We start from the raw sequence: 22915 nt of genomic DNA on the forward strand, positions 1-22915 counted from the left end.
CTTTGTTTTCGATATGGGGGTGCACTTCGCAAATTTTACAAAAATGGTATGTAACGAAAAGTGGTCCAATTTAAAACGCATATAATTCAATTTTAAATTTTCAATTTGTACATATCGCCCGAAATACTTTTGTGTATAGATTCTAATAGATAAACCCAAAGATTTCATGTCATTAAAAATTAAAATAATGTACAATCTAGTCAACATATAGCGCATTGACATACAGAAGATAGCGCTTCCCAAGTCCGGCATGACAGATTTGTATACCTAGCGCGCTACGCTTCTATGAATGACGTCATCATCCACTATTTAAAGAAAGGATTTAGCCAGATAAACCCAGTTGCCTGTTGAGCGACAGGTGGAGCAGATCACTGCGCTGTGTGTTTTCACAGCCAGTGTAGCTGGGTTGGAAGTCCGTTACACTGGCTGTGGCGGTACGCTACCCAGTTCCGTCCAACACGCGACTGAGCTTGTCCGTTCAAACACTATGCTTACTTTTGTGTTGTGCTCGTTTCTAGTACACTTTTAGTACAGTCTCGAACACAATTATTCGTACACAAAATCGTTCAATGCTTGAGGCGTATGTGTAGGTAGGCATATCTAATTTGTTAGCAGGGTTAACATATTCACAGATTTTTCTGTCATGTCACAGATTTTTTGCACAATTTTTGATCACAGATTCTTTTTCACAGATGGCAGATTTTTGGCATTTTGATGAAAATTTGACAGATTTTTGAAAATATTGTGATTTTTCGCAGATTTTTCGGAAATTTATAACAGATTTTCGCTGGTTTTTTCCTGTTTCAGTTATCACAGATGACAAAAAGATATTTTTGACCGAAACACAGATTTCAATGCGGCATTCTTGTTTGTTAGCGGTTGCATGCGCAACCTGCATGATAGCAATCTGTGCTTTCGTTGCACAAAGACGAGAACTTTCTTAGCAACAAATTTACGCGGATCGATGGAAATCACAACGAAAATTTATTTTTTGCGTTCGATCAATTCATTGATTCATTTCCACTAAGCCTATCCTATTTTGATTCTGCTAACAGGTATATACTACAAAGCCTCTTTATGAATGAATACACTGCCACTCGAAAAACCGTTGCAAAAACGCATCTAAGTCCATATATAAAATTGTTTTGTATATTTATAGTTGCGATATATGATTAAGACCACTGCATTCGCTACATTTGAATGCGTTCTTTAGGAAAGTTACAATAATGGCAAAATATAGCTAGAAAGCTTGGTCTATACATGAGATGTGATTATAATGTATAAAATTTAATTTTTTTCACCGGTCCAGGTATTTTTACCACACAATCGAAGAGTTTTTACACTTTTTAAAAGCTGATCTTGTGCTATAAAGATTTAGCTCCAGATATTAGTTCGGTCACGGTTTTCTGCCTTCTTTCTTCATATATTCTCAAATAAGTTTAATCGGATTCTATCACCTACTACAAATGAAGGAACCTGATAACCAAGAATGTTTGGTTCAATATATGTAACATTGGATGTAAATTGGTTGTGCTTAAACTATGCGTAAGAAATGTATTTGACTTATTCTTGCTCTAAGGGCCGATTTCTTCACCCTCGCTTAGCGCTTTAGCCAGGTTTAAACGTACTGGTGAACCTGGTTTAAAAATTAAGCGAGGGTGAAGAAATCGGCCTTGAATGTACTAAGAAAATAAATATTTTACATTAAGTAGTATAGTCCAACGTCTACAGTTCCAGTTCGTGCAACCCCATAGGGCTGCCCCTTATAGTTTTTTTTGCCTACAAAATGCCCTGTGTCTATGCAAAGCTCATGATCCGCTGGGATATCAGCATTTATGGGAAAATGTTTTCCAAAGCTGTGCATTGCATACATACAGGACATTTTGCAGGTCACCAGTAGCTGTTCATTTTACCACCACCACATGTTCATTTTACCCACACGCTATAAACCTGTCTCATTTTTGGACGTGTTTTGAAATCAATAATCATGTTTGAAAAATGTGTTTATGACGAAGTATTTTTACCAGATATGTACAAAATATGTCTAACAAGAAATATATAAGGTGGTTGTAATATCTCATTCGCTTATTAGCGAGAAAATAATGACTTTGCTTAACGTTTTCATTTTACCACCAGTTTCAACCTACACATTCGCCTCAAACATTGAACCCAAGCGCACAATGCAAAATGAGTCAACGCTGATGACTAGTACCACCACGACACTATGTTAAAGGTGTTTGCAAATGAAGCTCGAATGTTTAAGGGATTTAGTGCACGAATAATTGTGTAAGAGATTGTAAATAAAAGTGTGCTGGAAACGAGCACAATACAAAAGAAAGCATAGTGTTTTAACGGACAAGCTCAGTCGCGTGTTAGACAGAACTGGGTAGCGTACTCCCACAGCCAGTGTAGCGGACTTCTAACTCGGCTACACTGGCTGTGAAAACACACAGCGCAGTGATCTGCTCCGCTTGCCATTCAACAGGCAACTGAGCGTGTCCGGCCAAATCCGTTCTTTAAATAGTCGATGATGACATCATTCATAGAAGCGTAGCGCACTAGGTACACAAATCTGTCGTGCCGGACTTGGGAAGCACTGTCTTCTGTGTATAATTGCGCGATATTTTGACTAAGTTGTACATTATTTAAATTTGTAATGCCATGATACCAAAAATCTTTGAGTTTATCTATTGGAATCTATTCTTAGAAGTGTTTCGAGGCGATATGTACAAAAATTTTGAAAATTTATCGTGATATGATTGAATTATACGCGTTTAAAATTGGACCACTTTTCGTTACATACCATGATGATAGAATTTGCAAAGTGCACCCCCATATCGAAAACAAAGACGTAGTACTACGTCAAAAGAGTGACGCATATATTGCGTTATAAACAAACAGTTCATGATAAGATGCACATAATACATGGTACATTTTCATAACATGAAAAAACAATATATTCCAAAAATCATGAGTCAGTTTTCTTATTTCGAGGAACGGATTCGTACCCGTGAATTCCCGCACGGCTGCGGCAATTATCGTAACCGCGATGAACGCGAATTTCAATTTGATGTAATTACAATATTAATTCCCGAGAAAGTGGCCATTTCATTGTTTCATGCTAAAGTACATTGATTCACTGTACGATGATTTCAAATGTCTTCACCACAAATATCTGCCGTTAAATGAATCACTCGAGTTCACAGTGGTTTTTATCGCCAAAAACGTGCGAAAAATTATTCAGGCAAAAACGGTCCACCGTACAGTATGGATATGTATTCTAGGATGTTTTATGTAACTCTAAGATCTTCATTTTGATTATATAGTTAGAGTGATTAATCGCCCTTGTTGCTGCTGGTCGAACTGCCTAAAATCTGGTGTAGGTGCGTTTAGCGTGTAGGCTGGCTAGAAACGTCAAACGCCAGCGAATCTCACGTGAGACATTGCGAGATCGGTAGAGAAGTTAAATTTCGTAGTGCTAATTAAAATTCTCTAAACCTTCAGGAGTGATTAAAACTAAAATAGAACCTTACTTTATTATTCTAGTTTAAAATCGTGAGTAAAATAACAGTGAATTAATATTGTAAAACCTAATTTGTTATTCTAATTAAAACACAGAACTAAAAGTTTTGTTGGGATTTATACCCTGAATTCTCTATGTGTAGAGTGGATCATCAATCCGGTTAAAAATACCGAAAGTATAGGTAAATTATAGGACAATTGTATAACCTGAAATGCAAACGAATATATTTGCAATATAAAGCTGCACTCAACTGCACGAACGGAACGTGCTGCTAATAACCCTTGTTGCATTCACACTCCGCTCCAAAACCCCTTGAAGATATTGGCTACGATTTATTTTCTCAAAGTATGAAAAACAAGATAAAGTCTTCAGAAATGTCAAAGATGTTTTTGCCAACATCTTTACTGAAGACCAAAATTATCTATTTACAGTGCACTCGAAGTTAATGACCATTGTTTGTGAATAACCCCTTAAAAACTTTTTCCTACATAACATCTTAAATATCATAGATAAAGCCTCAGTTCCAGAAAGTTGTTTGTCTTATCAAGATACGTATCTTTCCAGAAGAGATTATCGGTCTATCTCTTGCGACTTAGAAGTTATTGGGTATCTTTGGGTAAAATTAGCAAAAGTTTCAAAAGTAATTACTTTTGAACGGGCAGTCAGCACTAGTTGCAATTAGAAACGCTACATCCACACTGCAAAACTCAATAAAGTTCGTTTGTCTCTCGTTGTCGTCAGTAGAGTTATAGATAATTTATGAAAAACTGTTGTTTTTCAAAAAATGTCCAATGTCGTAGTAAGAAAAATTATGTGTTTATAAAAATTGTGTATTTTAATGATTGAAATAACTTCGCTGAATGTATGAAACCCGCAGATACTCAAAAAAAATTTTGGTGGGCATCCAAAGATAATGAGCTTTTTAAGTAGTTAAAGAAGAGATTTCATGTTTTCAGCAAAGACATTTGTAAAAGCAATGTTCACAACTTTCCCAAAGATTCGATATAAATTCGTTATTTTTTATTTTTTATGTTATTTTTTCTTTTATAAAAAAAATAATTAATTGAAAAATTTTACTTATAGGTGGATTAATCACGAAAATCATAGCAGCAAATGATAGACATTTCAACTTTCGATCAGTATCCCTAGAGCACTATTGACGTAAACAAAGCCGTTTCGCCGTAAACAATCAATCACTATTTGAAACGTCATATTTTTGAAAAGTTGCCGAATAACTTCGAATATCCACGAGATCAGCCAATGTTGTAATTCAAGCCTTTTACGAAACATACCAAACTTGTCAGAATGATATTTAAAAACGAAATATATCTGATTTGGCTTCAAAGGGATCAGTTAGAAAAAAAAACAGCAATAATGGTGAAGATATTAAAGATACAGATTTTGTGTCTTCAGAGAAGTCGTTGGCAAACGCTTTCTCTACAACTTTGCCGAAGACACAACTTTTTTATATGCACGCACAAAGTTGCTAAATATATCCCACATTTATGGAGATTAATTATTAAAATAGCAACACCATATAAAAGGAATTTTGATGTCCACAAATTCCTCCTACGACATCATTGACTCAAATGTACCGATTTAGGAGTAATTAATAGATCGCTCGATTTTAGCCAAAAACCGCTGTGGAGTTGTGCTAATTCTTTTAAACTTTCGTGTACTTCCGGAAAACACTTCCAATAAGATTCCCATCTAATTGGATCAATTTTTCGCAATGATGACCTCTTCCCCAGAGCCACAGAAGTCACTTCCTGCTTTTTTCCCGCTGCGGGATTTAGCACATGCATAAATTAGAGAAATATTATTTGATGAACTAGGAAGCACCTCATTATTGGCGGGAACTTCCCTTCTCCAGTGAAAGGAACCAGGTCCCTGTTGAATTAGTCTTTGTTCGATATAAATGACGCTTTTTTCTCTATTTCATTGGCAGTTATTTTGCACAAGTATAAACATCTTTTCTACATCGGTGGTGGAGGGTCGAAGAGCGAGGGCATGAAGCTACCTGTGCTTTGTCTGTGGAAATGTTTCGAACCAGCTAGTAGTGCGGTCGAAACATTCTTCGATTGCGTTTGTTGCTAGCTGCGAATGTTGATTATTATAATGAATGACATTAGGAAGTTTATTTCATTTTGTCCAATTGATAAGCAATTAGATTACGTTGCCCAAATATTTTCACAACCGAGTGACCGAGGAACTTTGGGCGAGCAGGGCCGGCGGAAAGCGTGGGTAGTATGCGTAGTACTACCCACTCGAAAATAACCGAGTGGGTAATTACCCACTCGAAATTTTGAAGCATTTAAAAAAAATAGATGTGCAACGCATGTATCTCGCACTAAACACATTTGAAAACATCGATGTACCACAATTCCATTTGCATAAACGAACGTGATTTAATGTGAATGTAATGTAATCGTGTGCATTGCGAAAAGGGAAAAAATCCTTACTAATGGACTACTCACCCTATGCTTTCAACCCACTCGTAAAGTAAGTGTTTCGCCGCACCTGTGGGCGAGGATACACGAGCTAATTCATACTAATATTTTACATAGAATACAGGTAAATTAGAACATTTTCCGAAAAGTCTATACATGGTAAATAAGTAATAAGTATCTATGTTAAAATCGTGACGGTCCCCAGGAAGTAATATTTCATATGCGTTGAAATATATCGGCTATTCTCACAAGTACACTCGTATAGTTTTTAACCGTCAATTTTTTTTCGTTGCAAACGCGCTTTTTTTTTAATTTTAGTGTTAAAAATATAATACCAAAATTTAAAAAAAAACAATCTTATTCTGCATTTAGAAATAAAAAAGGATCAAAATTTTTTCTCACAAAAATTATTCGCGCAAAAAACCTGATAACGCACATATCCCGGAAGATGTTTATTGAAAATTAATCAGTTTATCAGTGTGATTCAGTTCACTCGTGTATACATGATGAGGCACACTAATCAATTTAAATGTAGCCTTACAATTTACTATCATTTTCTATTATTATCAAACACTCCTTCAATCTGATTCCAAGTAAATAAGGTTCAAGGTAAAAAATAAGTCCTAGGTCGTGATATTCGTTAATAGTTTTACAAATCTAATAAAATGTCTGTGAAATAAAATAAAATAGAGCAATAGGGTACTGTAAAAATAATTGGCATCTCAGTCGTCGGAAATAATCATCTTTTAATACAATTTCTTTGATTTCGAAAAATCGTTCCATTTTCCAAACGATTCGATATAATTTGCGAGTTCATTACCTTTCCCAACAGAGCAACAGCAAAAAGGGGCGAAGGTAATTAATGACAATTTTTGCACTTCACTTTCTCCGCTTTGGTGGCTTCCTGCAGGTTTCACATTTTTGCATATCTGGCACTGTTGCACTTTCTGTTTGCATTGCGGTTGCTGTTCGAATGGAAAGGGTCTTATTTTATTTTATTTTATTTTTTTTTACCACCTAGGTATTTTGCAACAAGCTTCCGTGTTTCGTGGTGGAGGGCGTTTTCCACGCTACGAACATAATTCGAATGAATGCGCGCTTTGTGATGCAAATTTCGAGAGGGACAGAAACACCGCTTGTTTGGGTTTGACTTTTCAATGACTGATAATTATCCAATTCGAAGCTGTTGTTTGGCTTTGTCGGGTGGTTTAGGATCTGTTCCTGATGGATTACGGCGAGGGAAGAAGTGATTGATGAGTTAGTTGCATGATCGAAGTACGTTTATTCATTCACACTATGAAAACGTTTGCTTGAGATGGATCTTTATAAAATGTATACAAACACCTTCTTTAACTCTTTAGACGATATGCCAATTATAATTTTAATTTTTACATCCGAAGAATGCTTCAGGAAAAAAGGATATTTTTTACGTTTGATTAACTTTTTACTGAACTTTATAAAATCTTTAAAGATTCATCACAAACTCTTGTGAGCTGGGTTGAAGGATGGAAAATCAATGTTTTACTGCACTGATGTTCTGATGGGACCAGAGGTGAGAGACAGCGACAAATATATTGGATCGTATCATAATACCTGTAATTTCACGACAGACAACAAAAAATAATGACATAAAACATACTGTAATTATTTTTTCCATATTGTCAAGATCCTTAGGTAGCAGTTAAAAATATAGAACGGTTGCATTTCCTAAATTTCGATTTTTTAATGCATTTCTTTATAAGCAATAACTGTACTGCTTACGTTACATGTTCACACGTCACGAAATCAGTCATATTACTGCTAAATTTGTTTACTAATACTAATATCTGTATATAGACTGATGTTTGAGGTGGGATTTTTTGTGGTATGGTTATCATTAACAACCAAAGCATAGTAAATATAAGAAATTTTGTTCCTTTTTTCAGCTTATTGCCACTTGGTCAAGCCTCCCCAACATTAGTTATTGCGTTCAATGTCGTGCAAGTTTTAGTAGTAATTATTCCAATGTTTCCATTTATTTAAAATTATTTCACTACTTCATAAGGAATAAGATGATATATGAGATTTAGGAGATTGATATCATATTATATTATATTTTTCCTGACTAAACCAACCTAGAGGCCATGTGGCATCTGGCGGGTTGAAGTATCCAATCCGCCAAGAATTGATCAAATTGAGAGGCCCCGAATTGATGGAGCACAAAATTGCAAATACTCAATGTAACAAATCACCCAGCATTTGCACGATCTGGCAGAAAAGAGGTTTAAGATATAACTCTCTGCTTTGATTGTATTACACATGAGTTGGTAAACTGACTCGAACCGTCGTTATTTGATCATCATAACTACATCGTCTTTGATCATTTGAACGCCTAGATGTAGCAACCTCTTGCGGTTCTACTGTGTTATAAGTGGTAGAAAAATTGGATTTAATTATGTGGACTTTGCTAGATTGTAAATTCCCACTCGTTTTGATGAAACCGTTGATGCGTGTAAATCCTTTTTGGATTTTCGGGGAATCAAAAATTGAGCCACTTCCCACAACATCAGGTGTGAATACTGGTAGTTGCGAGAAACGTGCTTCTTCTAAATCCTTAGAAGTGGGAAACAAATTTATCAAAATCAAAGAAAAGAAGCACAACCCCAGAGGTACTCTTCAACAATGCTTCGGATCATTTTATAGAGTCTTCGAGTCTCAATACTTATCGAGTGCAAGCAAGGTTGGAGAAACGTCCTCTCGCTGAAGGCATTTTTCCTATCGCCTGAAAAAAAATCGCCGTTCCCATCCATAAGACTGGAAATATTCACAACGTCGAAAATTACAGAGGTATCTCATTATTAAACAGCCTCTCCAAAGTTCTCGAAAAGCTGGTCTACAACGTCACGTATGCATCTGCATCCTACATTATCTCGGAGTATCCACACGGGTTTGTCACGATACAATCAACAACTTCTAACCTGATAGCTTACACTTCTAAGTTGGTTCCCGCCGTCGAGAAGCGTCATCAGGTGGACGCAATTTACATCGATACAGCTTTCGACAAAGTATCGCACAACATCGCAATCCTGAAATTAAAGCATTTTGGGATTTCCTACCTGGCTGACTAACTGGTTGCAGTCGTATCTTTTCGATCGCTCGGCATTCGTGAGCATAAAAAACACGCGCTCCAGCACATTCAGAACACCCACAGGTGTCCCGCAAGGCAGTCATCTGGGCCCACTTATTTTTATTTTGTTTATTAACGATATCTGTAGTCGGATCAAGTCTGGGAAATTGCTACACGCGGACGATCTCAAAATCTTCCAAACTATCGCTTCTGCACTTGATGCCATAGTGCTTCAAGAAGATATCTGTACTATTCAAGAATGGTGTACGCTTAACGGAATGAAAGTCAACGTTAATAAATGCAAAGTAATCAGTTTCAGACGCTTACTTACTCCAGGACGTTATGAATACAGCCTAAAAGGAAGAACAATTGAAAGCGTCGACTCGATCCGTGACTTGGGAGTGCTCTTTGATAGGAAGTTGAGCTTTTCCGACCATATCACCGCGACAACTTCAAATTGACCGACTAAAACGTATACAAAGATGTTTTGTGCGATTCGCCCTCAGGAAACTTCCATGGAATGATCCAGTTGTGTTGCCTCCTTATGCCGATAGATGTATGCTACTCGGTCTGCAGATTCTGGCGACTCGCCGTATCTTCCTGCAAAGAGTTTTTGTTTTCGACTTGCTGTCAGGTAATATCGTCAGTCCCGATCTTCTCTCGAGCGTTAATTTGTATGCGCCTCCTTGTGTTCTTCGTAACCCCACTCTGTTGTGGATCCCTCGACACCGTACTTCATATGGACAAAATAATCCACTGGAAAGACGTTGCCGCAGATTTAACGAAGCTTCTTCAGTGCATGGTTTTAACGTTTCCAAGCATAGATATAAGTTATTAATAAGAAATATATAGTTTTAAATGTGTCTGTACGGTGTATGCCGAAGATAAGAATTAAATAAAAAAAGATCACTTTTCGATTGCGCTGAAGGATGATCTGTTGAAAGATCTTCACGGGTGTCTTCTTTCGATTCCTACTAACTCATTCATCCCCTGTTTCAGTGAGTTTTGCTAGGTATGGTATTGTTTGGTTGGTTCTCTCCGTATGACGAACAAAGCTGTACCTGGTTTAAAGAGAAATTGGAAAAGAAAAGTGAGAAGGCAGGGGACTTCCATTTTGTTGTCGAACCATATAGTCTTCGCTAGAATAAGGTATTCCTTTACATACCGTGGAATCCCAAGGAATGTTTGGAGAGTGCTGATGTGTTGATGAGGCTAGAGTTCCATAATCCTGGTTCCTGGGCAGTTTGCTGGGAAGTTCTGAAAACCAAGTCGCTTACAGAGAAAATACAGCAGTATTTTTGCAGTATCGAAAACCGTTCACAGACATTTTCCTATCTCAACGAACCAAGTTGAATGGTATATGTGACTACCCCCAGCGGGCCTCAGTTGGTCGGTCCGTTTTCAAAGTGACGAATGAAAGTGTAAGACGAAAGCCTTAAACAAAAACGTCTTCGTTGAGGCCAGATAGCGGAATCGCGAATGCGTGGATGCGGCTGATCTAACAAGATGGATTGTGACGGTTTGTGACGACACAGTGCCGCGAAAACTAGGTCCATACAATAGACGCAGTTCGCTGACAACGTGGCACTAACGGTGATGGTTGAAGAAGTGAACGGAGACAATATACGTGATCGATACAGATCGACGTCGGAGGGTGCGTGATTGCATCGAAGCGTGCACTGAAGCAATTGGGAGAGATAATCAAGGACCAGTTGAACTTCATTGACCACGTCGACGACGCCTGCGAAAAGTCGGCGAAGGCAAGGAACGCAATAACGAGGATTATGTCTAACGTGAGCGGCTCGAGAATCAGCAAGAGACGTCTGTTTAAATTTGAACAGGACGTTCCGGTTGATGGCCGTACGAGTCCCTGGCGCGTACAGAACAATATCATCGGAGGCAATATGCATTACAGTCGGTCCATATGCATCACTCTGGTGGAGGATATCGAGTGCTACAATCGAAGAAATATTAGAAATGTAAGGAATACGGCGAGAATCGCTTCTATATCGAGGTGGCAGTAGAAATAGGACAATACGGAGAAAGGAAGGGTGACCTACCGGCTAATCCAAAACCTGTCGGCTTAACAAAATTCTGTTACTATGTTTTAGTTGCCGCAAGGTTCTACTGCATCGACTTTGTTGGCTTTTTTCCGCAAATTTGAGACTAAGAGAAACGCAAGCAATGAAACTGAAAGACGGATAGGTATTCTAGAGCGAATCAGTTATAAACTTAGCTTGAGCTTGTGCGACCACCCCTGGCTGCTACTCCGTTGTCGATCGGGACTAGCTGAAGTTGCACAGGGAATCAGTAGATAATTATGCTTGGGAGTAGCGAAACATCTTTCAATGTACAACTCCTGGTAATCCTAGTGTTTTTGATCAATACCGGCGCCAGCCAGGCCCGAATGTAGATCGCGGAAGGGAAAGGGAAGGAATGGTTAGTCCGATATTTGCTTTTGCCAGAGGCCGTATATAGGAGGACAATATTTTTGTTAGTAAGAGTATAGAAGTTGGATCTACTTCTTCTTTACCGACGTCAGAGAGGTTCTAACTACCTGGACTAGAAATCGATCCACCAATTTCATGGACCGGGGACCAACGGCTTTACTTCCCTTCCGAAGGAAGACGTGACCACAGATTTTTTCACCTCAGAAAAATCTCAACGACCTCGGCTGGCCAACTGGAAGTGGCGGTCACGCTTACCACTCAACAACCGGCGCCTTCGCAAATCAGTTATAAACCCAGGACGAAAAACTAGGACTAGGCAGTAGAGTGCGCAGAAAAATGATGAATTTTTGAAAAACTATCGGCCGACCCCTGAGTCGATTCCTAGTCCCACCAGGAGTACTTGCTAGAAATTTGAAGCAAATCGGACAAGTCTAGACCGGACCAACGTGCCTGAAGTTTGTATGGGATTTTTCGACAATTTATATGGAGAAAACCCACTAACTTGCATTTACGCTGCTAGGTGGCACTGTATACATCGTACTATCACTGTAAGTGAAAATAAGAAAGATAATTTAATTTCCTACAACTTTGTCGAAGACTGCTAGTGAGTGCGGCTTTGTTAAAAGAACTTATTAAACTTTTAACGAAGTGATGTCTGAGTCAGTTTTGCATGGGGCCTAGCAGTGCATGGTTGTGTATCGGTACTCGATTTCCGCCAACTATACACTTTTGTAAGATAATGGTTAGATTTAGCTGAATAGTATGTTCAGAAGAAGTAGTACATGATACAAGTTATGTTTTGGTAAGAACATTTTAGTTCCACCTTTGACCGCATAGAGGGCGTCAACACTAACTTTTTATGGAAGTGAGATAGAAGATCGAGATGTTCGGAAGAATTATTTAGAAATGCTTGTTTTACAACTTTGTGGAAAGCACCTAATCTCTATCTCTTTCCGATGAAAAGTTAGTGTTGGCGCCCTTTATGCGGTAAAATGTGGAACTAAAATTTTCTAACCAAAACATGACTCGTATTACTTACTTTAAATCTTCTGGACATACTATTGACCTAAACCTAACCATTATTTCACAAAAATGTTTAGTTCGTGCGAATCAAGTACTGATACACAACCATGCGCTGCTACGCCCCATGCAAAACTGACTCAGACATAACTTCGTTAAAAGTTTAATAACTTCTTTTAACAAAGCCGGATTCACTATCAGTCTTCGGCAAAGGCAATTAAATTATGTTTCTTATTTTTACTTACAGTCATAATACGATGCATACAGTGCCACCTAGCGGCGAAAAGTTAGTGAGTTAGTGGGTTTCTCCATGTAAATTGTCGAAAAATCCCATACAAACTTCATTTTTTCTTGTCGTAGACTTGGGTGCAACGCCCAACTCCTACTTAGCAGAAGTCAAAAGACTCTTCACATTTCCTTTCGATCATGTCCATATGAGCCTGCCTAGTCCTAATTTTCCGTTCTAAGTTTGTAACTGATTTGCTCTAGAATATCTATCCGTCATTCAATTTCATTGCTTTCGTTTCTCTTAGTCTCAAGTTTGCCAAAAAATAGCCAACAAAATCGATACAGTAACAGAGTTCTGACAGAGAACCCCTCATATATTATGAAACAAGCCCTAGAAAAATTGAAATAATGACGGTTCGATAAGTTGACCCAGAGAAACTCAAACATTCCCATCCTACAAAAAATTGAATAACTTTCACAATTTTCATCCGATTTAAACTAATGAGGACTTATTTTGATTGGTTATTAGCAGGCTTTAATTACCGATAAAAATAAAAAAAATTAGGATTGCTATATCTGGCCCAAAATTTTGACCAAACGCCCACTTTTATTTATATAATTAAGAATTATTATTATTTATTAAAATTAAGAAAAAGTTTAATAAACTTGTAACTAACGTCAGAACCAGTAGTCGCACCAAAACAAAATGTTCAAAAGACCGAAAGTGCGTTCAATTATCTTTAATTAAACATAATAATATTTCATATCGGTGCACTACAACCGAATATATTTGGGTTTCACTGACTTACTTTTTATTTTTAAGTTGAAATTCATTTTTTACTGTAACTCGAAAAATGCTCTACTGTAATTTTTTTTGGACTTCATTTTCGGGTTCAGCACACAATTTTACATCAGAAATGGTGTTCGAATGTTGAAGTTCAGATTTTTATTATTGTTTAGTAAACTAGTATAATTATTATTTTATATGCTTTACCAACTATTTAAAGCAATTCCCGAGATATTTAGTGAAAAGAATATTATTGTGCGATATTCAATTAAATGAATAGTTTTTAGATCGCGAAGCCCGGAATAATTCACAAGGTATTTGTAAATTGACGAAGCACACCGTTGGTTATTGAAGTTGTCACTTTCCATCGCTGAGGAAACTGGCTTTTGTGTTTCCAGTTCATAAGAAAGGGGATAAGCAGAAAGAAGAAAATTACCGCGGAATTTCTGCACTATGCGCTGTGTCGAAGCTTTTCGAACTAGTTATGGTGGATCCGGCGTTCTTTCACTGCAAGCTTTCATCTCTGAGGGGTTCGAAGATGGCATGCAATCTGACGCTATCTATGTCCGAAGCTTTTGACAGGATCAATAACGATAACGCCATCGCCAAATCAGCAAAAATTGGATTCAGTGGATCACTCCTCCGTTGGTTTTTATCTTATCTTGTAGCCTGTTAACCCATCGTGAATATAGGCAACGACCACTCTGGAATGTTTGCAGCTAAGTCTGGTATCCCACATGGAAGCCATCTTGGATCACCCATCTTTCCACTTTACTTCAACGATGTGAATTATAGATAAAGAGGATTACGCTTGTCGCACGCCAATGACCTCAAGATATTCAACCGTAGCAAGACTATGGCAGAGGCACACATCCTGCAGAAACAATTCGAGGTCTTTAGCGAAGAAAAGAGAGCTTGAGCTTGAGCTTATGCGATCACCCCTGGCTGCTACTCCGTTATCGATCTGGACTAGCGGAAGTTGCACAGGGAATCAGTAGATAATTATGCTTGGGAGTAGCGAAACATCTACCTAGTTACGAGAGTTGTTGTCAACTAATTCAACTCGACACCCTCCAGCAACGCAAAGACACAGGAAAAGCTCTAGTTATCTCCGATATTGGCGCATCGATTCTCCAGCCTTGAACGAACGGGTAAACGTCCAATCTAGAACTAAGGCGCTGGGCAGCAACATTCTTCTGAGAGTGCCTCTTCGGTGGTTCAACCGCACAACGAATGCGCCCTTCACTGGATTACAATGAATTTTCAATCGCGTGACACACCTGTTTGACTTCCATCTGTCTCGTTATGTGATACGGAGAAGGTTAATGATTTTTTTAAGAACTTTTAGATTGCGGCCTTGCAAAGATTAACGTTGATCGATTCTTACGGTAAAGAGGAACAATTCTGTCTTTACCAGGAGACATGCTGGTGGACTTGAGTGATTCGTAGTTATGCTCCCTAAGCGCGACCCCCATCAGCAGAACACAAAAGTTAAGCCCGTAAGCTGTTAAGCCTGTTCTAATGACCCCACCACTTCTAGTTTTCCGATATGTATACTTCAAATCTTTGCTTTCACTATGGCTCATAACTTACTCTAACCAGTAATCTGTAGCAAATCGAATGTCGTTAACCTTCTTTAGGTGTTGGGGTCAATATGACCCAAAATGAACTTTCAAAATGCGACAACTTTTTAAGTTTTCCACCTAGAAGTTTGGAATTTCTTGACTTTTCCTCTTTCATGGAGGGCAACGATTTTCAATCGAGTTTAAAACTTTCGGACATTCCTGAAGGGCAGTACAAAAAAAGTTACGAATAAGGTGTTAGAGGGTCATATTGAGCCCGATTTCGAACTCGATTTTAAGACACTTTTTCAGTCAAATCTATATGAACTTGCATCCAATTTGTTAGTTAGAGTTTCAATTTTCAGTTCCTGTTGAATATTATCGTTTTTGACCAGTTTTGGCCAGCGGGAATCGGTGCCGAATGGGATCATGTTTGGAATGCATAGAACCGTCATCATAAATCACAAGTTTATTAATACTAATAAAATTTGTTATTGGAGGCGTTTAGAGTTCCTCTCATCGGAATCCGACACTAACTTAGTTAACAGACTAAGCTAACTACGTTTTCAAGAGTACCTGATATTCCCCGCCAGAAATAAAATTTATATCGCTGAAAAGTACAAACAAACAATAATTCGAAATTGGCTAGAATTTTTTGGGCTGGCAAGCAATTTGCAGTTCCGCCTAACAGCGAGTGCCTTCAAAAACGTCGACTACCTCTTTTGGACAAGACTGTGGCTATTCGGTGCTTTGGCCTGATTTGACATCGTGCCGTTCTTCAGTTTTATAAAGTCATCAAGATAAATTTTGTGCCCGGCTCAAAAATGTTCTACTTGTCATCGTTGTATTAATCCGTGAACACTCATCATAATATTTTTGTAAAAAAATAAAGATTGAGCTGCTCTTTCTTCTAAAATGTAAATGGCGCCAACAGTGCAGACAGCTGGTATGATTTTATGTGCCTATCCTCATCGCGGGGCCCCTAAAATCCCAGGACCTCTGGTCCGGGCCCATGCGTAAAGACTGCACTGAATTGCAGCGATGGACGATAGCGGTTTACGTATCCGCCAAAAGGGGCCAATCTGATCGAAAAGAGTTTGAGTGGTGTAAGTGAATACCATGTTGAATCCAAGCAACTTCGCACCCATTTAAATTAGTTTGGCATCATTTTATAATGATAAAAACATCTATTTATAAGCAGATTTAAAAGCTACACGCACTCTACAGTTCATAACTCTGCAACCATATTTTCATCCTATGTTCGTTAAACCCTTTTAAGACAAAAGTCTTCCATTTAATGCCACTGTAATAACTAAGTCACTTAAAATGTTTTGTTTTAAAAAATTTCTAAGTTTGTGTAAAGCAGTCTAGCCATCTCCAAGAAAAATAAAATATTTCTCCCAAAAAATAGCATTCAAACCGCAGCCCCTAATTGCGTCCCAATTAGCTATTAGGCAAACAACCGCGAGATGAAACATCAACCATAATTTGTCTTCTCTGCGGTGCTTGTCTCAAGAGTTTTTCCTCCGGTTGACAGGGAGGTAATGAGCTGCCCACCCCGGCCGCAGGATAAATGTTACAACAACAATAATCCCGGTCGTCCTACGCGAAAGACAGCACTCCGCTACATTCCTTTACTGTGCCAAGTCAAAACACCGGAAAAGCCTCAAATTACACGCAGTCTAATTACATTTTCACGGGTTCGTGCGAACGACGATACGAAGCGCCAAAAGCAACAGACTGCTTGGAAAGCTTGGCGCCGCCGGAACGGAAAAGCGTGGTTTTCCCAAGAACAATACCCCCCCACAACAGGAAGGCGAGGAACGGCAGCTGCGGTGGTGGTTCAAATTTGCTACCGCATGAAGCCGAGGTATCATAAAACAGCTCATTTTGGCTCAATTAATGAGGGAAGGTGCCGTCGTCGAAACCGTCAGTGGGGATGTTTACCCCGGCAGGGAAGATATTTAGCGCCTTGCTAGGAGTGGACTGTAAGGCGAAGGAACGGTAGAACTGTCAACCGATCTTCCCATAAGACATGGATGCTGATGGAGGCCGCCGAGACGGTGTTAATCTAAATTACTTCCTCATTAAACAATCTATCTTTATGCGAGGTCCGATTATCTTTTTTATAGTACTGGAAAAGAATGTCGCAAGGGGTACTACAAAGTCGAAAAGAATTGGACGTGCTTTATTATCTAACTGATTGCAGAATTGCCAATTTTAAAAATATAATGAAATTTTATCAGTTTCGTAAAGGTTCTAGCAAGTATTATTTACTAGACTGAATCTGACCCTATCTGAAAATCCGGAGTTATTGATTTTTTTGTTTCTATTCTATTTATCGAAACGGTTTGCATCCTTGTTTCGTCATAGTATGAAACTTCAAAGCTAATAACCTATTCGGCTTCAAAATAGTTCCAAATCCTCTGCAGCGTAGCCCCTCACCATCTTCGGAAGATCTGTTTTTCACCCCGACAAGCCTCACCAGACTCAGCCTAGTAGCGGGGACCGAAGTATTATCCTTATTCATTTGATTTTAATTCATTCGTGAAAATTTGATTATCGTAGGACTTATGTTTTGTTTCGTCCTCCCTATCCTAAACTGTAAAGACCACTGCAGATCCCGTTGTTTTTTACTTATTTTGGCCATCAAACGTCTGTTTTCTTTCGCCCAGCATCGCCTGGCGAACAAGTGAAGCGATTAACGTGATTAACAGCCCACCGATCGTGTCGTTTGCAGATGACCCTCCCATCCTCATGATTGGCATCCATTTTTTTCTTTGGCAAGCTTACGAAACTGTTTTACTCCTCGCAAAAATAGACAAGGGTGAATGATAATAATTGCTGTCAATTTCTTATCAGCGATAATAAGTGTGGGTTCCCTGCGTTATCAGCTCCCCTATTCGCAAAAAAGCAACCGAAAGAGTGACACGAATTGCTGGTGCGCCTGACAGTCAAAAAACGACAGGAGCAGCACTTCCGGACCGAGACGGTAATTGGATTGACGCCGAAAATTGGACCCAACTACTACTCGAAGGTACCTTGATTCAATTTGCTACAAATTTAGCCTACCTTCGAGTCCTGCTTCCTGTTACCTACAGCGGAAAAGCAAGCGAGAAGGAAGCGAGGCGACCCAACGCTAATGACATCTACATTCAAATAGACAAAACTTGTTCAAATTTATTTCACCACACGCACCAAGCCGGAAGGGAACGGGCGGAAAATGGAAAGAGTACGCAGGATTCGTTTTTTTTTTACTTTACTTACCGTTCTCGTTTCTAGGGGTGAGACCAGTCAGTGGGTTGTGTGTGGAATGGGATAATGGGAAAGAAACGAGCTGCTTTTCAGTACGAAAAGGTGGGTAGGTAAGCAATTGGCCCCACCCTCATTCGGTGCGTGTCACCCTAATCTGTTTTTTTTCTCGTTCGCAGTACACTTCGATTATCCTTTTTTATGTTTCTTCGGTATTCTTTCCCAACCCCTCGAAGGAACCACCGTACACTCGGCGTAGGAAAACGTAAATTAATGCTACACTGTCATTGCATTAGGTAGGTAGATGTATAAATAAATAAGAGGCAGGTCATCGTATTCGACCGTTGAGTTGAGTGACACGTGATGAACTGAAGAATTTCAGCATAGGAAGCGGTTTTATAAGGTTTTTGTCGGCTCGGAATGATTTTGGAATCTCTTTTTCTCACACCAAAAAATTCTTCCATGGAAGAAAATTATATTACCCACCAGTGGTTGCCCGTCCCGTATTTAATTTTTTATTTCAATATTTTCAATACTACCCTGTCAAATTTCAGATGCAATTCTTATAAAGGCGTAATCACAGTTTTTCATGACGTTTTGCATCTATATTACAAAGGATGTCCCACATCAAATTGCATCACGGAAAAAACGCTGTAGAAAATTACCTAGTGAACCGATCCTTTACAAACTTTTAGACAATAAAGAATAACTAATTAGTAAGCTATTAGCATATTTATTTCATTCAACGTTTGAGGATATGTTTATGACGACTGGGATGGTTGAATCTGGATGAATTTGAACGGCTATCTCAGCCAGAAAAAAATCAAAACGAATGTTGTTTACTGCCCGACGTTTCGGCTTCTGGTGTTGGTTTTTTAAAGGGAAAAAGGTCAACGCCAAAGGCCGAAACGTCGGGCCGTAAGCAACATTGGGTTTGCTTTTTGTTGGCTGAGACAGCCGTTGAAATTCATCCATATTTCTATCAACTTCAATACCATAACCGTACGCTAAACTCCACTTATTAGGTTCTGTACAATAGGGCAATGCAATTTTTTTTTAAATTTCAAAGTATCCATCTTTCTTATTGTAACAAACGTCAAAGAAAGCCAAATTTCACATCCTTTGGAAAATTTTAAGCCCTCGCCCACTTCGCTTAAAGTTTTCGGTATTGACACTATGAGAAAAGAAAATGGGGGAAAATATATTAAATGCTATATGTTTAGAAGGAGTGCCCAGTTCATACCTTTTTTCAAAATAAACATTTTTAGTATTCGAATGTAAATATTTTCATTTCACTAAAAATACGGGAAATTGGGGTTTTGAGGCATTCTGTCCCCAAAACCCTCCATTTTTATAACTTTTCTGATCTATGCACCAAATCATACATATTTTGCAGTTTTTCTAATGTGAATCTCAGGAATCGAACGGAAGTTTTGCTACCTTCTTCGAAATACGAGTAGGAGTTCTAGAGCTTTTTGCATTCATATAAAATTTTGACATTTTATCGTGAAAATTTCTCTATTTTTCTTCAATCAATTTTCGCAAAAGATACCTTTTTTATATTGTAACGACATATAATTAGCAAGGGACTGGAAGGTGAAGTATTTTTCAAATATTAAGAGCCATAGTACTCAAGGGAGAGCAAGGATTTGAAGTAAGAAAGTTTAGAAAAGCGTGGAGTAGGGTCAATGAACAAGCTTAGAGTTTCCCGGTTACTTAGCTTTTTGTCTTCTGCAGCGCAGGAGTCAGGATCTTTTGGCATTAAATGCGAATCACCTGAGTCTGCGGCATGTCCGGACAAGCGTAAAGTCAATTTAATGACTTATGCTGTCGGAGCCGACAAAAAGTTAGGTCACGGAAAACTTCCACCCTAAGCATTGTGCGACGATGAAACTCATTGAATGAGTTAGTTTTTGCCCTCGCTAATTGCCATGCCGGGGTGTTTTATTTCATCGACTCTTGTGTCTGCCTTAACAAGTTGTGCATATAGTCACTGTGTGTTGATTGAACACGGCGTCGGCAGCTTTCACCCAAAGCTGCTGGATGGATCCCCATCGCGGTACATTTTTTCCTTTTTTATTAACGACTTATAGTGAGTCAATCTTTTTTTTAGCGAGGGCAAAAACTAACTCATTCAATGAGTTTCATCGTCGCACAATGCTTAGGGTGGAAGTTTTCCGTGACTTAACTTTTTGTCGGCTCCGACAGCATAAGTCATTAAATTGACTTTACGCTTGTCCGGACATGCCGCAGACTCAGGTGATTCGCATTTAATGCCAAAAGATCCTGACTCCTGCGCTGCAGAAGACAAAAAACTAAGTAACCGGGAAACTCTAAGCTTGTTCATTGACCCTACTCCACGCTTTTCTAAACTTTCTTACTTCAAATCCTTGCTCTCCCTTGAGTACTATGGATCTTAATATTTGAAAAATACTTCACCTTCCAGTCCCTTGCTAATTATATGTCGTTACAATATAAAAAAGGAAAAAGATTGACTCACTATAAGTCTTTAATAAAAAAGGAAAAAAAGCAAAAAATACCTTTGTGAATAAGTAAAATTCTCGGAAACAAAAAAGAAATAGATACCTTATCGGTAAAAATCAGAAATAGTACAAATTTTTATACTTAGTCTCGATTCCTCATTTTTATCATGAAATTGCACATATCAACTCCATATAACAATAAATTATTATTTATTTTACTACTTTTACACTTAGGGATCACATGGGAAAAGTTGCATTTCTGGAAAAATTACGTTAGTTGGGGTATTAGGACATTTAATGAAAAAAATATGGTTTCTAGCCTAATTGTTAAAAAAACTAATGTCTCTGAATTGTATTGGTAGCGAATCTGTTTTTATCTTATTCCTGAGATTTTTTCACGTTCAACTAGATAAGATTTATAAAACTTGATTGATAAATGATATCCATCTCCTATTCGGATGAAGATCGCAAAGATTCCGTTCGATTTCTGAGATATTTTCATATTAGAAAAAACCACAAAATATGCATTATTTGCATCACATAGCAGAAATATTATTAAAAATAGGGTATTTTGAGGTAAAATCACCCAGTATCATTCTTTTCCGTATTGTTCGATAAACATGAGTAACTCCATTGAAATACTCAGATAATTTCCTTAAAAAACGTATGTATTGTAAATAGCGTTACTTCAAAAGTTATAGCATTTAATATACAGTGAAGACCCGTTTTCATCGCTCCTTGGTGAATTTTTGACTGATAAATCGGGAACATTGACAAAATCAGGACATATATTTTTCTTTCTTTTTACGAAACCGAATCTCTTAAAATATTGCTCTTTTGTCTCTAGATATAGCCTCATAACATTTTTTGATTATTTAGTTTAAATTTCCCTTAAGGGGTTATACATGTATCTGTTGAGGTCGACCAACAAATCGAAATTTTTATTATTATTCTATCGTAAAGCTCAGGTTCTTATGAATGTTACCTCAAATTTATATAGAGATCGGAGCAGTGGACCCAAAGTTATAGCGTTTTTCATCTTGCTCCCTTATGTAGGTGTTGCTTATACTTGAAACTTTAAACGCGATCATCTCGAAATCATGTTTCCCAAGAGCGTTTTTGCGGTGACTAGTTTTCAACCGATCTCAAAACTTTTTTTTTAATTGTTCGTAATTTAACTGCCGTGTCCTTGAACGGTTCCAATCTTTCGTCAAAATTTTCATATTGTTATGATTTTTTTAATAATTTTTTTCAGGTGAAAATAGTGATTTTTTGGAAAAATCGTCCCCGTTTCCAAAAAGAAGAAATTTTGTTTTTAACCGATCGTTCGAGGACACCACAGGTACATATTCTAATGATTTTTTTTAGTTTGATGGTTTCTGTTGAGCTGTTGGACTGGAACCGTAGTCACAGCAAACCTCTTTGAAAAAAAAAACGCTTTTTGCGGAAATTGCTATAGCTTCGACAATTATTAATATTTTTTATTTTCTCATGTGGATTTTTCAAATTGGACATTGTACTACGCTAAACGTATAACAAGTATTTCAGAAAAATATGGCTACATACCTTTCTAAAAATTCAAACTTTTCCCTTTCTTCCCGCATCTCAACATATATATCCTTAAGGGTCTTACAGTGAAAAATTGTTAAATAAAAATTAAAAAATTGTTAAATAAAAAAAAATATTTTTGCATATTCCGGATGTCTAAGATAAGAAAAACATGCTCTAGAAAGGATTTACTCGAATTCAACTTGGTTCGTCTGCTAGAGCCCATCTAACTAATAACTATCAATTTTCTTATGAGGATGACAAAATCGAGTGAAAAAGCTGATAAAATCGGGGGTGGATAAAAACGGGAGCTGATAAAATCGGGTCTTCTCTGTATTTATCCTCCATATTTTCACATAGTAGCAAAAACTTCAAGCGAAATGGGAGGGAGTAAGAAATTGTTCAAATAATCCAAGTGTAAATATAGGTAAACCTTAAATGCATAACGCTGTTTTAAAACAACATTGCGAAAAACATCTCAAAATTACCACAGTAATGTATTAAAA

The sequence above is a fragment of the Topomyia yanbarensis genome, chromosome 3, assembly GCF_030247195.1.
Source record: "Topomyia yanbarensis strain Yona2022 chromosome 3, ASM3024719v1, whole genome shotgun sequence".
Classification (NCBI taxonomy): Eukaryota; Metazoa; Arthropoda; class Insecta; order Diptera; family Culicidae; genus Topomyia; species Topomyia yanbarensis.